Here is a 6,823-nt window from a genome sequence, read left to right on the forward strand (position 1 = left end):
TTCTTCCTTTGCTTTTAATTTTTACTTTGCATCTTCTACCAAAAATACCAAAAATATTATATCTATCAGATCTCACTCTCGTAAGTGACCGTGAAGGGATTGACAACCCCTAATCGCGTTGGTTGCGAGTAGCTATCACTTTGTGCAGGTCCGAGGGACTTGAGCGTGGGCTCCTACTGGATTGATACCTTGGTTCTCAAAAACTGAGGGAAATACTTACGCTACTCTGCTACATCATCCCTTCCTCTTCGGGGAAAACCAACGCAAGCTCAAGACGTAGCACGGGTGCAAGCCTATTTTGCACATGCAGAATACTCGGGTTAAACTTGACGAGCCTAGTATATACAGATATGGCCTCGGAACACTGGAGACCGAAAGGTCGAGCATGAATCATATAGAAGATATGATCAACATATTGATGGTCACCATTGAAAACTACTCCTTCTCACGTGATGATCGGACATGGTTTAGTTGATATGGATCACATGATCACTTAGATGATTGGAGGAATGTCTATGTAAGTAGGAGTTCTTTAATAATTTGATTAACTAAACTTTAATTTATCATGAACTTAGTACCTGATAGTATTTTGCATGTCTATGTTGTTGTAGATAGATGGCCCGTGTTGTTGTTCCGTTGAATTTTAATGCGTTCCTAGAGAAAGCAAAGTTGAAAGATGATTGTAACGCCCGGATAATCATGCTACAATAATCTCATGTTAATGGTGCCATGTCGCCTCGGTCACTGTAGTTAATCTCGGGTTAATTTGAAACCACGTCGAAAATTCAAATTCAAATTAATGTCAAACGGCAAAAGTTTTCAAAATATTAAACTAAATTGTTCGGAGTGTGCAGTTAAATGCTAGGGTAATTATAATAAAGAGAACACATTTTTATAAAATGCCTAGATGATTTAAAATGATTTAAAATAGAAAAGAAAATAAATAAAAAGAAAAAAAGACTACAAAAACAGAAAACAAAACAAAACTAAAAAGAATAAAAAGGCCCCCTGGCCAACTGGGCCAGACGGCCCAGCTCACCGGCTAGGCCGGCCCACCTGGCCCAGCCGGCCGACCTGCCCCTGCCTTAGCCCCACGAGGGGGAAACCCTAACCGACACTCCCCCCCCCTTACTCCCCACTCGCTCTCCCCCACCCCCGCTGGATCTGGATCGGGAGCCCGATCCCCTTCTCCCTCGCTCGGCGCCCGACGCCGTCGCCCGTCGCCGCCAGTGGACCGAGCCCGCGCCCGGAGCTCCCCTGCCGGCCTGCTTCCTCCTCCCCACCGGCCTGCTCCCACGTCTCCCGTCGTCTGCATCGCCCCCACGACCCCCCGCTGCCACGAACCATGCGAACCACAGTGAGTTGCCCCTCCTCGCGTCCCTCCCTGCTCCTCGCGCCGCGCCCGAGCTCTCGCATGCTTCGCCGTGGCCCCCTCCCCGCATGCGCCCATGCGGCCACAGCAGCGCGTGCCCGCCTTCGCAGCTCCCCGCACGCGCTGCTCGCCGTCCCGCGTCGCGTGCCTCGCCGTAGCCCCGCTGCTCCTCACCGCATCGTCGCCCCGCCTCCGCTTGCTGCTAGCGCTGCCGGTGCCCTATGCGTGCACCGCCTGCGCCTTGTCTCCCCCCGTGTGCGTGCTGCTGCTACTGCCTCCCGCCCGCCTATGGTCGCCGTGCCTTCCAGTGCCCCGGGCCGTGTCGTGCTTGCCTCGGTCACGCACGTTGCCGGCCACGCCTGGCCTCGCCTGCACTGCTGCTTCGCCTCGCCTCTGCTCAAGCAGCCGCCATGGCCCGCGCTCTGCGCCCGCCGTCGCTGGCCCACATGCGCTGACCGCTCCCGAACCCTGCATCGGTGCCCCGCCTCGCAAGCGCTCTGTGCCCTGGCCCCGCTGCTTTCGCCCGGCCGCCGCGGCTCCATCCACCGCTGCTCAAGTGGCTCGCCGGAGCCCCTCCGCCATGGCTGCCGGCAAGACAGCGTGCCCGGGTCCAAGCGACCCGGCGCCCGCAACCGCGCCCGTTCGGGCGACAACCGTCGCCCTAGCGCCCAAAACCCGTTAAGGCCCCCTCTGCCTATTACAGGGGGCCCCACCCCACCGAACGTTTCCAAAAAAAGGATTTAAAAAAAGAATAATAGAAGAATAAATAAAATATAAAATTAAACTTAATTAATTAATTAACTAAATTAATTAAGTTAATTAATCCTAGTTAATTAATCTAATTAATCTGTTAGTTTACTTAAACAGTAGTTTGTTTAGCCTAAACCCTAATTAAGTCTAAACAGTGTATGACAGGTGGGACCCACTGGACCCACTGGTCAGGTTGACCAGTCAACTCTGTTGACTGCTGACGTCAGCATGACATCATGCTGACGTCATTAATCCATTTTCGAATTAATTTAAATAATTAATTAAATTCTAGAAATTAATAAAATATTTAGAAAAATCGTATCTTTTAATCTGTAACATAGCGAACACGCGACTTTCCCCTCCGGCTCCTCTGACCGAAAACGCGAAACACTGGGGATATTTTCCCGGATGTTTCCCCTCTTCACCGGTACCACCTCATACCGCGTTAGGGCACACCTAGCATCACGCTTTGTCATGTCATGCATCGTCATGCATCTGTTTGCTTAATATTTATTGTTTCTTCCCCCTCTTCTCTCGCTAGACACCAAGACCGACGCCGCTGCTACCCAGTACGACTACGGTGTTGACGACCCCTCTCTCTTGCCAGAGCAACCAAGCAAGCCCCCCCTTGAACACCAGATATCGCCTACTCTCCTCTACACTGCTTGCATTAGAGTAGTGTAGCATGTTACTGCTTTCCGTTAATGCTATCCTGATGCATAGCCTGTCCTTGCTACTACTGTTGTTACCTTTACCTGCAATCCTAATGCTTAGTATAGGATGCTAGTTTATCATCAGTGCCATGCATTCTTGTCCGTCTGCCATGCTATTCTATTGGGCCGTGATCACTCGGGAGGTGATCACGGGTATATACTTATACATAATATATGATACTTGTGATGACTAAAGACGGGTCGGCTCGTAGGAGTACCCGCTAGTGATTCACGGATTGGTTCCGAAAGGACGTTTGTCCCGACGGCCCTCTGAGTGGATCTTTGTGGCGAAGCGACAGGGCAGGTTGAGACCACCTAGGAGAGAGGTGGGCCTGGCCCTGGTCGGCGTTCGCGGTTATTTCAAGATAACACGTTTAACGAGATCTTGGTATTTGATCTGAGTCTGGCTACTGGCCTATACGCACTAACCATCTACGCAGGGACAATTATGCGTGCCGGATTGGACTAGAACGCCTGCTAGGCTAGGTCTACTTCCGGCCGCGTTCGCAACATGCAGGTGTGCAAAGGGCAATGGGCCCAGACCCCTGCGCCATAGGATTTAGACCAGCGTGCTGACCACTCTGTTGTGCCTAGGTAGGGCTGCAATGTGTTGATCTTCCGAGGCCGGACATGACCCAAGAAAGTGTGTCCGGCCAAATGGGATCGAGCGTGTTGGGTTATGTGGTACACCCCTGCAGGGAAGTTAATCTATTCGAATAGCCGTGATCTTTGGTAACATGACGACTTGGAGTTGTACCTTGACCTTATGACAACTAGAATCGGATACTTAATAAAATACACCCTTCCAAGTGCCAGATACAGCCGGTGATCGCTCTCTCACAGGGAGACGAGGGGAGGATCATCAGTTAGGATTATGCTGTGCGATGCTACTTGGTGAACTTATCATCTACTCTCTTCTCCTGCTGCAAGATGGAGGTTACCGGAAGCGTAGTCTTCGATAGGACTAGCTATCCCCCTCTTATTCCGGCATTCTGCAGTTCAGTCAATATATGATACCCCCTTTTCCATTTGATACCAATGCATACAGTTGTAGTGTAGCTCCTTGCTTGCGAGTACTTTGGATGAGTACTCACGGTTGCTTTTCTCCCCATTTTCCCCTTTCCTATACCCGATTGCTGCGACCAGACGTTGGAGCCCAGGAGCCAGACGCCACCGTCGACGACGACTACTACTACTCGAGAGGTGCCTACTACTACGTGCAGCCCACTGACGACGACCAGGAGTAGTTTAGGAGGATCCCAGGCAGGAGGCCTGCGCCTCTTTCGATCTGTATCCCAGTTTGTGCTAGCCTTCTTAAGGCAAACTTGTTTAACTTATGTCTGTACTCAGATATTGTTGCTTCCGCTGACTCGTCTATGATCGAGCTCTTGTATTCGAGCCCTCGAGGCCCCTAGCTTGTAAAATGATGCTTGTATGACTTATTTTATTTGTAGAGTTGTGTTGTGATATCTTCTCGTGAGTCCCTAATCTCGGTCGTACACGTTTGCATGTATGATTAGTGTACGATTGAATCGGGGGCGTCACAAGTTGGTATCAGAGCCGACTGCATGTAGGAATCCCCCTTCCACACTCCTTGGCCGAAGTTGAGTCTATACATTACCAAAACTTTTACTAACATGGTTGTGTGCCTTACGGGCCCACGTCGCCATCTGGGTGGTATTAGGATCTTTTACTCCTTGCTCCTTACTCTGGGACTCTGAACTCTCTCCTACTCGGGTTAAACGATTTTACTAACTCTTACATTAGGATCCCGTGACCACGTTCACCCCAAAGTTGGATAAGCCCTAGCTATTCTTTAGAGTAGTATATTGAACATTATCCACACTGTCAGTTGACTCCTTTGAAACATCTTTGTTTTTAGATGGAACCCACAAGACAGGTCGTGCGCCACACGACGGCCATTGGTGCCTCAGGGTCACCTGTCGTGTTGGTTGAGATGATGACCTATCTGGGTTATCGCTGGCACCCTGAGTACACCGTCTATGAGGAGTATCAGGACTTCAACCAGGAGCAGTACCATGCCATCGTCCACGTCTACTCTTGGGAGTATGACTCCACTACCGTGCTGCACACTGCTCATGGTGTTGGAGTGACTATCGATATGGCGGTCCACAATGCTGCTTATGCTGCTCTCCCGCGCATTGCTATCGCATCTGATGTTGGTGCGGAGGGATACTACACTGCTGCCTACTCCACTGTCACCCGAGAGCCCTTCTACCATCAGAACCTAGTTCTGCATGCTGGTTGGCTGGATAGAGCTAACCGAGCTCTTCGCCACGAGTTGTACACCACCTGTCAGCACCTGTATCGTGCTCTAACGCTATTGCACCCCTCTGTCCGATCTGGTGATCTGTCGCGTTCTGCGATCTACCCTGCCAGGACCGTGATGCCCAGGGCATCGGCTGGCCAGATGTGGGAGGCTACTCTCCCGCGCTTGGTCCTCTCCTGCCACCTGCGCGTCGGGTTCCGCACTCTGCGGACCCCAGGCTACTCGCGTGGAGGTCTTCCCTTCGCGTCACTACCAGCTGTCAGGCTACGCCTACCTCCACAGTTCCTACTGGGACTGATGTAGGCTTTCTTGTTAGTGTTAGATGCATTCGCCGCGAGCCTGCGTGCCGCCTATGATGTTCTTAGTCTGTGTACTGAACTCTATGCATGATCACTTTTGTAAGAGGTGCCAACTACTATGTAGTATCTATCGTGTTCCTTTCATTATGCATGTTTCATCATGAATGATTTTTTCCTTTGCAAATTCTCAATGTTGAACTTCCCCTGTTATATATTAGCAGGATGGTTAGACCAGGTGGTCGTGGTCGTGGTAACCCTCCCCCACCCCCGCCTGAGTACATGGCTGGGATGATGCAACCGTTTGAGCTGAATCGCCAGTTCATGGAGAATATTATGGCTCAGTTTCCTCGCCCCAATATGAACCAGCAACCAACCCAAGTGACTCTGCAGGATTTCATGCGCCTCAATCCAACTGTGTACCGCAGCTCAACTCAGCCTCTGGATGCTGATGACTGGCTCCGTGACATCACCTATGAGATGGAGTCTGCTGATGTAGCCCCTGCCAGCTATGTCACCTTTGCTTCCTTCTTCTTGAAGGGACCCGCGGCTCAATGGTGGGACAACCACAGGCGTACTCTGCCAGTTGGAACAATCATCACCTGGCCAGACTTCCAAGCTGCCTTCCGTGCTCGCTTCATTCCTCAGGGAGTCATGGACCGGAAGAAGCGTGAGTTTCGCAACCTCACTCAGGTCAACAAAACTATGGAAGCTTATCAGTGGGAGTTTCTGGATCTGTCCTGCTATGCTGAAGAAGACATTGCAACTGATGCACGCAGACAGGAGAAGTTCCGTGATGGCCTTCAAGCTGATATCAAGCTCGCACTTCTAGTGCATGACTTTGCTGATTTCGCCACCCTGGTGAACAAGGCCATCAATGTCGAAACTGGTCTGCAGGAATACCAGAGCTCTCACAGGCGCAAGGCTCATCTTCGGGCCCATCTTCGCAGAAGCGTAGGATATGGATTCCCAACAGCATGTACCAGCCAACTGCACCTGCCCCAAGGCAGTCCTATGCTGCACCTCGTCTGCCTGCTCCTCCAACTAGGCAGCCAAGGCTTCCAGCTCCACCACCCCAAGCTCCTGTTCCCACTCCCAATAATGGTTTGTGCTTCAGGTGTGGTCAACCAGGGCACCGTGCTAGGGAATGCAACCAGATCTAGAATCAACTGGCCCTCCCAGCAACTGGCCGTGGAAGCAACCAGCCCCGCAACACCAATGCCAAGTCTTATGGTCGTGTTCATGCCAACCACGTTGATCTCAATGAAGTTCTAGACCAGCCTGCTACCGCGATGGGTACACTCCTCGTTAATTCAGTACCAGCATCTGTTTTATTTGATACAGGAGCATCACATTCATTCATATCAGCTGAGTTTGCATTCATGCATGGCATTAAATACGA

The sequence above is a fragment of the Triticum aestivum genome, chromosome 3A (genome assembly GCF_018294505.1).
Source record: "Triticum aestivum cultivar Chinese Spring chromosome 3A, IWGSC CS RefSeq v2.1, whole genome shotgun sequence".
NCBI classification, from domain to species: Eukaryota; Viridiplantae; Streptophyta; class Magnoliopsida; order Poales; family Poaceae; genus Triticum; species Triticum aestivum.